At 39.1% G+C, this 13,113-nt stretch overlaps 1 protein-coding gene across 2 annotated transcripts in view; it reads right to left on the reverse strand.

Annotated features, from left to right (window-relative positions):
* LOC103061259 (trace amine-associated receptor 5) overlaps positions 1–13,113 on the reverse strand; it is a 52,167-nt gene that overhangs the window by 28,776 nt on the left and 10,278 nt on the right. The gene's annotated exons all lie outside the window — the stretch shown is intronic.

Raw genomic sequence — 13,113 nt, forward strand, 5'->3', positions numbered from 1 at the left:
AGCTGACCTGATTTCCATGTAATAATTATTCTAGGAAATAGCACAGGCTCCTGGAACACAAATCAAGGAAAGGGGGAATATCATTTTGCTGATAGAGGAATCTCTTCTTTCTGCAATCCTGGCCCTGGAACTAAAACATATTGTCCACTACATGGAAGCTTTAGTCTAAATAGTAGGATGTCTTTGTAAAGTAGATGAGAACAGCAGAAAGGTCAGTTTTTTTCAGCAAATGGGATTTTGAAATCAAGGAAGTAAAATAAAAGGCAAAAATTGCAAAATACATTTTACAAGGCAAAGGGGAGAGATATGAGGCAACAGTGAAGAAAAGACAGATTGGAGTGGAAAAGAGGAGAAAGGAAGAGGAAAAGAGAAGATTGATGTATTTATTATGCTTTTCTTTTTGTTTATGGCTGGCCAAAAGGACATCAGGAGGGATCTGCAATGGAAAGTTAATCCAAAGCAAGAATGAACATGGGCATTCAGGTCACCACGACTAGGCAGTATTGTGATGGATTCAAAATTAAGAATACAAATCATACTAAATAGTACTAAGCCTTGGGGCTTGATCCTTATAAACATCTTTTACTCAATTTCAGCTCCTATCCCTTCTTGCCCCACAGCATCTGCCCAATAATGGATGACTGTGCTTTAAGCTGCCATATGTTTCAGACAGCAGAAATGAAACTCAGTATCCAAAGTTTGAATCATCAGCCTCCAGTTTTTGTTAGAATAGGCTGCTTGCTTGGAACTCTCCAAGGTGCTGCCCTCCTTGCTTGAGCCCAGGATGTGGTATTTGAGGACTGTGACTTAACGCAAGGTAAGGGTCAAGGAGTTCTCTTGGCCAAAGCAATACAAGATGGTGACTTACTCTATTAATTCATCCAGTTCTGGTTTGCCAGCCCTTACCAGTTAACTGTTAGAGAAGATTAAGATACAACTGATTTTGCAGGGATAAAATGGAGATGAACTGGTGCTATCTGGTAATCTAATGCAGATGATTGCAGATGAGGGAGACTGAACTGATAACTGATAAATGAAAGTTTCATCCTATGCAAGCAGAAACTACCTTCACTAGTATCATTAACAAAAGTAAAAGCATGTATTTTATTAGCAGAAACAGAGGCTAGGAAAAGAGCCAGTTTGGTGTAGTGGTTAAGGCTTCTGGCTAGAAACTGGGAGAGTTTCTATTCCAGCCTAGGCACAAAGCCAGCTAGGTGACCTTGGGCCAGTCCCTCTCTCAGCCTTAGGAAGGAGCCAAGGGCAAACCACTTCTGAAACCTTGCCAAGAAAACTGCAGGGACATGTCCAGGCAGTCACCAGGAGTCAACACTGACTCGAAGGCGCACATGCACAGAGACTAGCAAACATGGAGCACCATGCTGTACCAACACTAGAGCTATCTTCTCAGCCTATACAGACAACTTCTATTTCCTTCAGCTCTTATACCTGTGCAATGTTTTAAGTTCTAAAATTATAAAAAATTATGATGCAGTAAAAAAACAGGGACGTGTGCATCCCATCTTGCAGAGAAATGATACCTTATCTAGCAACTATTAGTTTTTGCTTCTAATAGTCCAACAGCTATTGTACATAATGAAAGCAAGGTAATGAATGCATGCAATGCCTAAAACAGGGATCGCAAAAACAGGGACCAGCAAGTAAGTTTATGGATAGACTCCTCCTTTAAAGTCTGCTAGGCTCCCTCCACTGACATTTAAAACATTATTAGCTGTGGAATGTGCCTGCTGCAAAGCAAAGGACCAGGCTTTAGCATTAACTGCATTTCCAAGAATATCTCTGGGCTTTCCATAAACATGGGCATCCATGGGAGTGGGGAGGAAAGTGGGGAAATGGTGACAAATGTGTCATGACAACATTGCACAAATAATACTACTTATGTACTAATGTCCAATGTCATGATGTGGCTGATGCAAATGACACAATTACATCATTTTCACAATGACATCATGACACATACATCATCCTTTTTATATTCTCACAACTCTGGATAGTTAACAGTACACTAAACATCCAACACGACAATCCAAAAACCAAAATTAAAAGGACTCTAACAACCACAGAATCATCTAAACATCATATAATATGTTGGGACCCATAGAAAGTAATGTATCTCATTCAGCCACACTGGTCATGACTTGTTATGGACACCTATTCCCACAAACCTTGTAGATATTCTGAAAATATCTATGGTGGGTGACTGCAGTCATGAATTTGTTTGCAAATATGCCCACTGCCTACAAAAAAAGACTCAAGAAGGTAACAGATTTTTTTTTTTTTAATCCTGGAAAGTCCAGGGGATGGTGAAGTTCAACCCCACCACTTTGCCTTCTTTTAAATAGATGTTCTGAGTGTTGACCATGACAAGGCATTTGGGGAATAGGCAAGTCCCCCATAGATGTGAGCATCTACAGTATCCTCTCAGATTCTACATGTTGCTATCTGCTCTGAAAGATTGCCTGTGTATGATTTAAAAAGACCACGGAAATATTTAAAATAAAACATATAGCAAAAATGCAAAATATTAAAAAGCATAATAGGCATCAAGGCTATAGATGTCCCTTTTTGGTGAAGTTCTTTCATAACTGAGGGGGCTGCTTATTGAAAAAGCCTGAAAAAGTTCTGGGGATTTAAAACTAGATCCAATCTAATTTTGCTAAAGAGCAGGATGCATTTCATTTCATAGGACTGATTTCCAGTGCAAGCACCACTCATTCGTTCTCTCATTCACTCCATTCTGATTCTGGTTTAATAACAATCTCTTCACCCCCATGCTTCAATCAATCAATCAATCAATCAATCAATCAATCAATCAATCAATCAAATAACTTGCTAGTGCTCCTCCCTTCATGGTTTTCAGTGCATGTATTTGCGCACATTTTTCTGGTAGTTTACCAAAACAATCCTGAAAGGTTGCTATGATGGGGAGCTATTCAAAGAGAGGTTGGTGGTAAAAATGGAAACAAAAACACTGAAATCCTCCAAAGGATTCTCTGTCTCTTTGCTGTCTTTCCTCTGTTGAATTTAGGAACCCCAGTGAGTTCTGATGGCCCCTTGGCAATTCTGCAGCCAATAGCCTTCCCAGGATTATAGCTGCATATTGGTAGAGTGGCTGGATCTGCAGTGAGTGGAGAACTTCCAATCAATGCATATAAAAAAAAGAAAAGCTCTAAAAAGAGGTTGCTGAACCTCTGTGTGCAACTGGGTTGAATGCAGGAGATCAGAGGTGAGATAAGGCAAGAACGTTGTCTACCTTTAGCAGTACTACAGTTTCAAGTAAATAAATATGATCAGAAACAAATTAGCTCATCTCCTCAAAACTAACAATATCACAAGATAGAAGAGACCTGGAACAGATCCAAAATTGTCCTGTGAAAGAAGATGTCATTCTGCAGGATGATAGTAAAAAAAAAAAGGGGGGGGTAGACAAAAACAGAAAAAAAAAAAAACACAGAGAAGGGCAGAAACACTCATAGATAAAATCTACCCCTTCCAACTCTTGTTCCTGCTCTTCTCCCCGATTTGAGATTATTTTTCTATACCTCCCACCAAATACACTCAAGCTTACTCTTTTCTTTCTCTCCATCTTTTTTTCTGCAAAAATATTTCAAGATTTCTTTCCTTTTCTCTTGGTTTCTCTGGTGCCAACTATTTCCAAAGTAGGATGCTTTGTTTACTTCCTCCTTGGTCTCCAGGTAGTTTCCATGAGACAAATTTCTCCCTTCCCATTTCTAAGTGGCAGAATCAGGGATAAGGCGTAGGGAGCCCTGAGGTTTTGTGAGTATCAATATGTGACTTCACTGCATCCATAGGCTTCCCATTTCTGGCTAACCTGTAGTTCTACTTCTGCTCTTCGTCAGTGCTCAGAATTTGTTCTAGTGCCTGGTGGCAATAAGTCTGCTTGAGGATCAACAAACCAAAGCTTGATGCAGGCAAGACAGATGTACTTTTAGTCATGAGACAGCAGCCTCTAAAACTGATATGTGTGGTTCTTAATGGGGGTTGTAATCCCTTTCAAAACTCACATACTTACTTTGGTAAACTGTTAGGTTCAGGTTTGCATCTGGATGACCAAGAATAAGCAGTGACTAGGATTGCTTTTGCCCAGTTAAAGTGATATACCAGATGCATTCATTCCTAAGACCCATATAACATGACGTAGGCTTTTTCAAGATTAGATCATGGGAAAGCCCTCTATGGGAGCTTCTCTAGATGAGTCTTCAGAAGCCATTATTAGTCCAATATGTAGCAGCAAGAATGCTTTTATACACACACACAGACACACACTTATACATATAATTTTATTAAGAATTTTAATTACAGTAGTAAAATCTAATATAGACTAAATTTAAGAAAGAGAAGAGAATAGAAAGAAAGGATAAAAAGTGCAAGGGAAAAGAAAAAAAGAGAGATAGAAGAAAGAGAAAAGATTATAATAAAAAGAAAAGAAATAAAGAAGTGACTTCCAACCTTCATCACAACAAGTATAAACAAATGTATGACTCTTCATCCTTCTAACATTTATCTCTTCATCCCATATCCCATCTCTTATCTTTTTATCAAATCCATAAAACATCATCTTTTTCAGTCCTGGTATCAGCAGAAAGTCTGTATAAGTTTGCCAGAAGTAACAACAAATCTCGTTTTAACTTTGATCAAATAAACCAACTTTATATTCCTTGTATTGTCGAAGGCTTTCACGGCCGGAATATGATGGCTGGTGTGGGTCTTCCGGGCTGTGTGGGCGTGTTCTGGAAGTTTATTTCCTAACGTTTCGCCAGCATCCATGACCGGCATCTTCAGAGAGCAGGAGCCACAGACAGGAGCAGTTCTCTCTGTGCCCAGACGGTCACAGATGCCAGTCACAGATGCTGGTGAAACATTAGGAAACAAAACTTCCAGAACACGGCCACACAGCCCGGAAGACCCACACCAGCCTTTATATTCCTTCCTTTTACTTATAACAGTCTTAATCTTTAGTACATTCAAATATTGTTGTAGGATTTGATTTCTCTTCTTTTCTTCTTTATCCCATTGCACAGAGTTCTTCAAGGCTTTAACAAGCCTCTTTTGTAAATCCAATAAGAAAAAATTGGATCACTGTCTTGGTTTATCATTTGTATTTTAAATTTTAAAACAACCAATCCAGCAGCAAAAATGCTAATAGTGGCACAATCTTGGAACCACCTTACACTTATCTGATAATATCTATACTAGTTGCCAGTTTATGTGTAATGGGAAGAAGGAATAACCTTGAGGAACAGGAGGAAGGATCAAATAAAAGAAATCTGAATCCATGGCAGAAATGTAATTTGAGAAAGCATCTTAGACAGGAACCTCCCAAGTTATCACAAAGATAAAGGGCAGAAGCGGGGAGACGCATTCAGACTTGCAAGATTCTGTTACTGTAACCATATAATAAAAGTAGTATTAGCATGCATAATTTTGGTTTCCTAATCTGGTCTACCTTGAAGGGCTGAAATCATGTTTGAGCATTATTCAAATGTATATTTTCTTCCATATTAACTTCTACAATATTTAATATCAAGAGGCAATCTGCACCCTATTTACAATAAATATATAATTGATTGTGACAAGCGGTTAGGCTTCTCTGTAGAAATTCCTTGCTCTGAAAATGTAGGAGACCCCCTTTATGATTTCTTGTGTTCCCCAGCAATGGCATTGTTATTCCAGCACTTTTATCTGCAAAAGCTCTGTTACCGAGATTTATCTATGGTTTCTACATTCATGCTTTATTTGTCTGGTGTAATGTTTTAGATTTTTAATAATGTTTGCAAGTTCTGCCATACAATGTGTGAGCATTCAACGGTAGAATGTAGTGTCTTTATTAACTGATTCTTTTATAAAGTTGGCTATTCCAAGAGATACATACTCAGCCACAAATAAGTACTTCAGTTATTCCCTTTGTTGTATATCCAGTAGACTACCCCATTCATAGCACAGCAGCCACTTCCTATGAAGAATAAGTCACACCATTCCCCTGCTTAGAAGCTGTTTACAATCACATACTTCTAATAACTAATAACTAATCTGGGGGCATTAGGCATCAGAAAAGTGGATATAGCCACCTTGGTGGTTTCAAAGGAAAATAGAAATCAATAAGGAAGGACAACTGGGGCTGGATGAAACTTCCTTGTTGTGATATCACAAAAATAAAATTATTATAATCAATGAAGGCCACGGTATACTGATATGGATATAATAAACAGAAGTTGGACACCTCCTTGACAATTTTTACTGTAAAATACAAACCTGAGCATGACAAGCTCTTTGTATTTCAGTAGTCCCTCATACAACTTTCTTGTACATCTTCTGAAAGCATGCTTATAAATTACCTGGAAAATTACTTGATCTTTGTTCACTGTTAAAAGTAAAATACTTATTTGACAACTGGAAGTGGCAATGCCTAAGAATGCAAGATATGGGAGAAAATGGAGAAGTAATTAATTGGTGAAGTTCTTTCATAACTGAGGGGGCTGCTACTGAAAAAGCCTGAAAAAGTTCTGGGGATTTTCTAGATCCTATCCAATTTTGCTAAAGAGCAGGATGCATTTCATTTCATAGGACTGATTTGCAAGGCAGGATATCTGGGTGTATAGTTGTGTCCTTCCAGAGAGAAAAATAGCTAGATCACCTCTATTGCTCATTCCTCGAGACCACTGAGGGCAATTTCATAATCTGGTCTAAGCTGTTTCTCTCCCATGCTGCTCCCAGATGTTTCTTAAGCCTACTTCAGAAAATCAATCTGGATTGCAATGGGTTGGCAATAGAGTGGGTTGGCTGGTGCTCAGTCCTGACTCTAGGCACTGCAAGACTTTCTCATCAACGCAGGGAATGTCTGCCTTGTTAGATGGTTCCTACCTGGACTGCTTTTTCTTTTTAGGGATTATTTTTCCTCACTCACTAATCCCTAAGCCTTTCCTTCGATTCCTCATATGTTTGCACTTATGGATGCCCCCATATTTCCTTCCCATATTATGCTAATAAGAAACCTTTCCTTCCTTCCTTCCTTCCTTCCTTCCTTCCTTACTTCCTTCCTTCCTTCCTTCCTTCCTTCCTTCCTTCCTTCCTTCCTTTCTTTCTTTCTTTCTTTCTTTCTTTCTTTCTTTCTTTCTTTCTTTCCTTCTTTCTTTCTTTCTTCTGTTACAGTACCATCATTACTTTGATAATCAATACTCTGATAATCAGAACAATAGGGAACAGGTTATTTCCCTGAAGGGATATCTTCAACTGAAGGGCTATGGAAATTTGTAGCAAGGAAAAACTGATAGTTCAACTTTACTGAAACCAAGTAGCAGTATTCCTACTTTGCAAGTTAAATATGTTATTTTTAAAGGAAAGGGAAGGAAAGCTTTGCTGCACAGTGAGCAGGGAATGGGAAAGTTAGGAGAACATGCTTGGCCAATCTGGACAGAAACCCTGGGAGATGTAAGTAGGATGGATGTCTAAGGTTGAAGATGGTTCATTGACTTAATGGGCCATCAACTTCAAGAGTATTGAAACAACAACAAGTGCTGGTCAGCAAAGAACATAGTAACCTAGTAGCCCAAGATAAAATTGCTGCCTAAGGCAACAACTAGCCACAAAAGGGAAGGGGCAATGGCAGGCACTGAAGCCAGTCAGACCTGGGTGCTGTAATGTCTAGAATAACTTTGTACTTTAAAAGTAAACCTGACATAGAATTCAACTCAAACTGGAAACCATTCCTAAGTACAACTTCATTCATGGATTTGTACTGCATTCAACATTTAGGTTTCTCTGCATATGCAGCCTATATTTCCATGTTACAGAATATTTAAATCAAAACAGACTTTAATAATATGAGTTGAACTTATTATAGCTAACAGTTTAACTCAATGATTTATTCTGTGTTGACCATGGTTCTTGATATTCCTTCTTTGCTTAGTATATACGAGTGATTTTTAACCTTTTAAAGTAAATATTCAGTTATTTACAACTAATTAATGATATACTGGAAAGCTATAACTTCTGCAGCATTCGGGAATCCCTTATTTATTCATCTGCATTTTATTTTTTTAATCCCCTCTTTCTGTCTCTTTTGAATGGTTGTTTATACACTTTCTTGACTGTCTAATTAAAAGCACACACAGAAAAAATTCAGGGGCTACTAGTAGAATGGAATGAAGTGCTGGAGACCATCTGTTCTGAATGGCTTAAAGTGGTTTGGGTTGGAAAACAGCAGTTTTGAATGGAAGCTGGAAAACCCAGCCATGGAGTAATTTGCTGGGAATGGGAGGAGGAGAACATCTTCTGTTCCTGCCTTCATGAAGCAGTGAGTGGCCTGTACTGGTGATGGATCAAACAGAAAGTACAGATGTACCCTTAGAGTCGGTCATCTGGCATGAGCTCCTCACATCTGGCTAATGGTAGGATAGGCTTTACCAGCCTGAACAACCAAGTCAGACAAACAGACAAATGCAAAGTTATCTGAGAAACAAAAGTAGCGTGAATTACTAAGGAATAAAAATGTGTGTTCTGAAGAATACTAGTAAAGTGAAGCATGGTGACATGTAGCAATCACCACTGGAGTTACAAAAACAGAGTGACTTTAACTAAATGAAGGAGTCATGTGGATGAAATAGATGTCAGGGTGATTAATGAACCAATGATCAAGTAACTAAAAGAGTTCTGAAATAACTATTCCATATTTTCTCAGCTTCTGTCCACCTTTTCTTCCAGAAGTGTTTTTGCTAGTGAGAAGGGCAAATGTATAAATGTATAGATGTACTATTTGCAGGCTAAGCAGCAGCACTCACAGGAGGAGATCAAAAAAGTCAAGACAGCAATTATGGCACTGTGATCATACATTGCATGCACATCGAAAGGGGCAGGGCTTTGGTCACATTGCAGCAACCACCATCTTGATTTTTTTTTGTCCTCCCCTTGCACACAGCTGAGCATAAGAGCATCTGTGCATTCAGGGCTTGAAGGCAATCACTTTAGAAGCTGGAGAGTGACCACCACCCTCATTTCTTTCTTAGTAAAATGATTGCCGATCTAAACAGCTATCCATTAACTCTCTGAATTATGCTTTAGAATTATAGACATTTACATAGGTGAGAGGGTCAATTCATTATTGTCACAATGTAGCATTTACACTTTCTTTCTTTGTTTTTAAATAATTAATTAATTTTATTTGGGGACCGCCCAACTCTAGAGCTTGTTAGTCTTCAATAAATGTCTCAGTGAAGACAGGTTGACACATTGCCAATCTCATCTAGAGTTGCATGGCTGTAACAGAAGGAATAATACCTTCTTATTTCCATATTTTGGGGATGAAAATAGATCTGTAGGAAGAGCCATTGGGACCAGAGATATTCGTTGTGAGGAAGAGTAGGGGGAGTAATTTGTGAAGGGGGGATCCCAAAGAAGACTAAGCCTGCTCAGTGGGCCTTGCTTTTGGCCAGTGAAGCAGTCTGAGGAAAGTTGGGTTGAGAGCAGGATCAGACTACACTGCATCGTTTGCTGCTGTCCTCAGCTAAGGCATATTTAGTTGATTTATTGCTACCTTCCCTTCTTAAGATTAGCAAGGCTTTTCAGCCCCCATCAAAATATTTATATTAATCCTGAACTTTCCATGGTTCATCTGGTGGTTTGTTATGCTGCCAAAATTCAGAAATGTTTCATTCTAGATATTTTTAAAAGAATTCTTTTCTCAGGATTTGATAAACTATGGGTGGAAATAAGCCATATATTCTCTCTCTCTCTCTCATCTATGAATGTTTAACATTTTTTCCCCTTTTAGGTGGGTGATACAAGAGGTTAAATAGAAGCTGTGCTACCTTTGACAGGGTTATAAGTGATGCAAATGGTAGTAAGGAAACCAGCCAGTTTAAACATGTTTTTTTTTTTAAATGATCTTCTTTCTCAGCTATGGTTGGCAATAAATCATAAGGGGGAGGGTTAAGTAAAAAATGAATGTTTCATCTAACTATTTCACTTAAGAAGTTGGCAGGCCACAAGGTTAAATAGACTTTATAATATGTTTTTCAATAAGTTGCACAAAAGGTGACAAGGGAGCCAGCCAAATTAAGGCAAATCTGGGTGGCCATAACAAACAAAAACAACATTCTCTTAGCAAGAGCAAATGAGAAACTTTTTGTCTTCACAGAACAGCTGAAGGAACCAGAACAATGGCTGAGATTATATACCATACTGAGCCATGATTTGGTAAGTCAGTCACAAATATTTGGCTTTGCATAGTACATGAAGCCATCAGATATTTATAAGCCCCCCTAGTGCCACAAATGGGAGTGGGTAGCAAATAACATTTTAAAATAAATAAAATAAAGGTTGACGGGCCACAATGGCTAGATTTGTACAATATGCTAAGCAGAAGGTTGGCAATCTGGAGGTGTCAAAGCCTTCCTTAACTTTAATGGGAAGGGGTAATGGCTGCAAGTGGATAAATCATATCACGCATATTTGTGGAACTGGGGGGAACTATTGGGGAGTTTTTTTAACTGTGATATTCCAGCTCTATGTGATCTTCCTGTCCCAAAATGGTGAGGACGTTTGCTATCAATTTCGAGCAATCATGATATGGAAGGGCTCTGAGGGCCACAAAAAGAAGACCTGGGGACACTTGTGGGCTGGAGGCTGCTCATTCTGGTGCTCTGAGGCTTCAGGAGGGAGGGCAAGTCAAAACAGTCAAGATGATGGCCACGACATGCCCCCTTTTTATGGGCTTCAGTTGCGTGGTCATGCCTACCATCTTCACTTTTGCAAATGACCCTGTCTGTGTTAAACAAACCTAAAAAAAAAAAAAAAGCCCACTACAAAGCACAGTATAAAGAATGTTATTCTATTTTATGGAACAAAGAAACAAACAGTGGCTTACAGCAGTATATAAATGCCATCAACATCTCAGATGTGGACTTTTCAATGGGCTCCAAGCAAAATGCTGGTTTTAACCTATCAGCCCCTGTGGTGTGAGCTCTACGCACTATATCTTGCTCTTCTATCTTTTGGCTGACTGGTAGATTTTAAAACTCATTTCTCTCCCCCCCCCCAGTGTGTGTGTGTGTGTGTATGTGTGATGTGCATAAAAAACAGACAGAGCTTCAGTTGCACCATTCTAGCCACCATATAGACTTTTTGACCATACACTGCAGACACCCCTGCCCCAATTGTCCCCCAAAAATGTAGGGGACATAGCTCTTAGATGTTTTTAGAAAGAAGATGCTGCCTGGTGTGATTCTCAACTTCCTTCCTTTTGCACTTATTTCTGTTTATTTGTTAATTTCATCTTCCTAACTCATCAGGGTCTTTTTTATTTTAAACCACTTAGCTCTTTTTTACTATATAGCAATGGAAAGATACCGTAGAACAGTGTTTCTCAACCTTGGCCGCTTTAAGCTGTGTGGACTTCAACTCCCAGAATTCCCCAGCCAGCCTGGGAGTTGAAATCCACACAGCTTAAAGCGGCCAAGGTTGAGAAACACTGCCATAGAACTTCCAATGAGGGCTTACACAAAATATCATCTTCTTACTACCTAAGTTCAAAGGAAGCCCCCCTCCCCCTCCATCCACTGTATCCCCTTTTTTCTGACCTTCCCTTGCCTTTCTTTCTTTCACAAGGTTTCTTCCAAGGAGAAAATAGCTCATGTCTTCCCTGCTGCACTGATCGCAAAAGGAAAACACACTTCCAGAGCATATATGCTTCGACACATCACACTTGTTCTTAAGGCCTCCAGGAATCACAACTGAGTACACTGATAGCCAACGTGACTAGAAAACAACTGCTAGCGTGAACTGAGACTCAGGCAAGCAGCTCCATAAAAATCTTCCACGCTATCTACCCGCAAGGCAAATCTTAACTGCTGTTTAATTAAATGTTACAGGCACATTATGAACAAAAGAAGCCACATGTCATCCCCCTTGCGCAAGCATCTGCAAAGGGAAGGAAATATATACCCAAGGCCCCTTTTGTGTTTCCTTTCAAAGGGGTCGATGTGTATGGAGAGTCACCCTCAATGGCCCAGTTTGGCTTGCGCTGTTGAGCAAACAGGCCAGATCAACAGGCTTATCAGTTAATATTTGTCTGCAAAACGGAACTACTAGATGCTTGTTTAACATGCACAGTGTTTGTGCATTGCAGAGATTGTGAAGAGCTGCTGATGAGCACGACTAATTGCTTTCTCTATAGCTGAAATGACAAGATCTTTCACTTTTTTTTAAAAAAAAAAGAAGAGTGCTTCAGCATCTAGGATATAACTTCTGAGCTTTTAAAACAGATTCTGCAAATGGTTTTTGTTTTTAATCTTTTATTTGTTTGTTTGATTGATTGATTTCTAGAGCTTTTCCTTCCTAATATCCAAATGAAACTGTGTCAGATGGTTAATTATTTTTTTCCCTTCCAGCAGAATCTAGACAATCATTTCCTAGCTTTCATTCTCAAATAGCTGTTAAATAAAACCCTCATAACACACCCCGCGCATCACTTAGTTCCCAAGGGCACTCCGTCCGCAACATTTTCCCCAGTGTAGGTTCACTCTATCCTATTAAAATCACTGGATCTGTATAGCGGAAAGTCAAGTTCATAAATGCAGATGGCAATGGTATCATGCCAGCAAAACTCAGGATGAAAATATCACTCAATACATTTGAAGTAATGGATGGAGTGGGACAGAAGGACTCCCAGGTTTAAATTCCTGCTCATTATCTTTAGAGGAACCTCTCTCACCTGCTTGTGATCATCCTCTATAACAGTGTTTCTCAACCTTAGCAACTTTAAGATGGGTGGATTTCAACTCCCAGAATTCCCCATGCTGGCTGGGGAATTCTGGGAGTTGAAGTCCACCCATCTTAAGGTTGCTAAGGTTGAGTAACACTGCTCTATATTCAAGATTTTTATTGCTACTTTTATTATTGGGATTTTAATAGATTATTGCAATTATTTGGGCTGCCATGGTTTTTTGTTTTGTTTTGTTTTGTTTTTAATTTGCTTATCCACAAGGGTGATTTTTATCCCATTGAATCTTTTGTTGTTGTTTTCAATAATATGCTTCAACTGCCTGGCACACAGACAAGTGACTACTGATCAGGCTTAAA

The sequence above is a fragment of the Python bivittatus genome, unplaced genomic scaffold (assembly GCF_059951505.1).
Source record: "Python bivittatus isolate LINGU-HERP-01145 unplaced genomic scaffold, Pbiv_v1 ctg000020_np1212, whole genome shotgun sequence".
NCBI lineage: Eukaryota > Metazoa > Chordata > Lepidosauria > Squamata > Pythonidae > Python > Python bivittatus.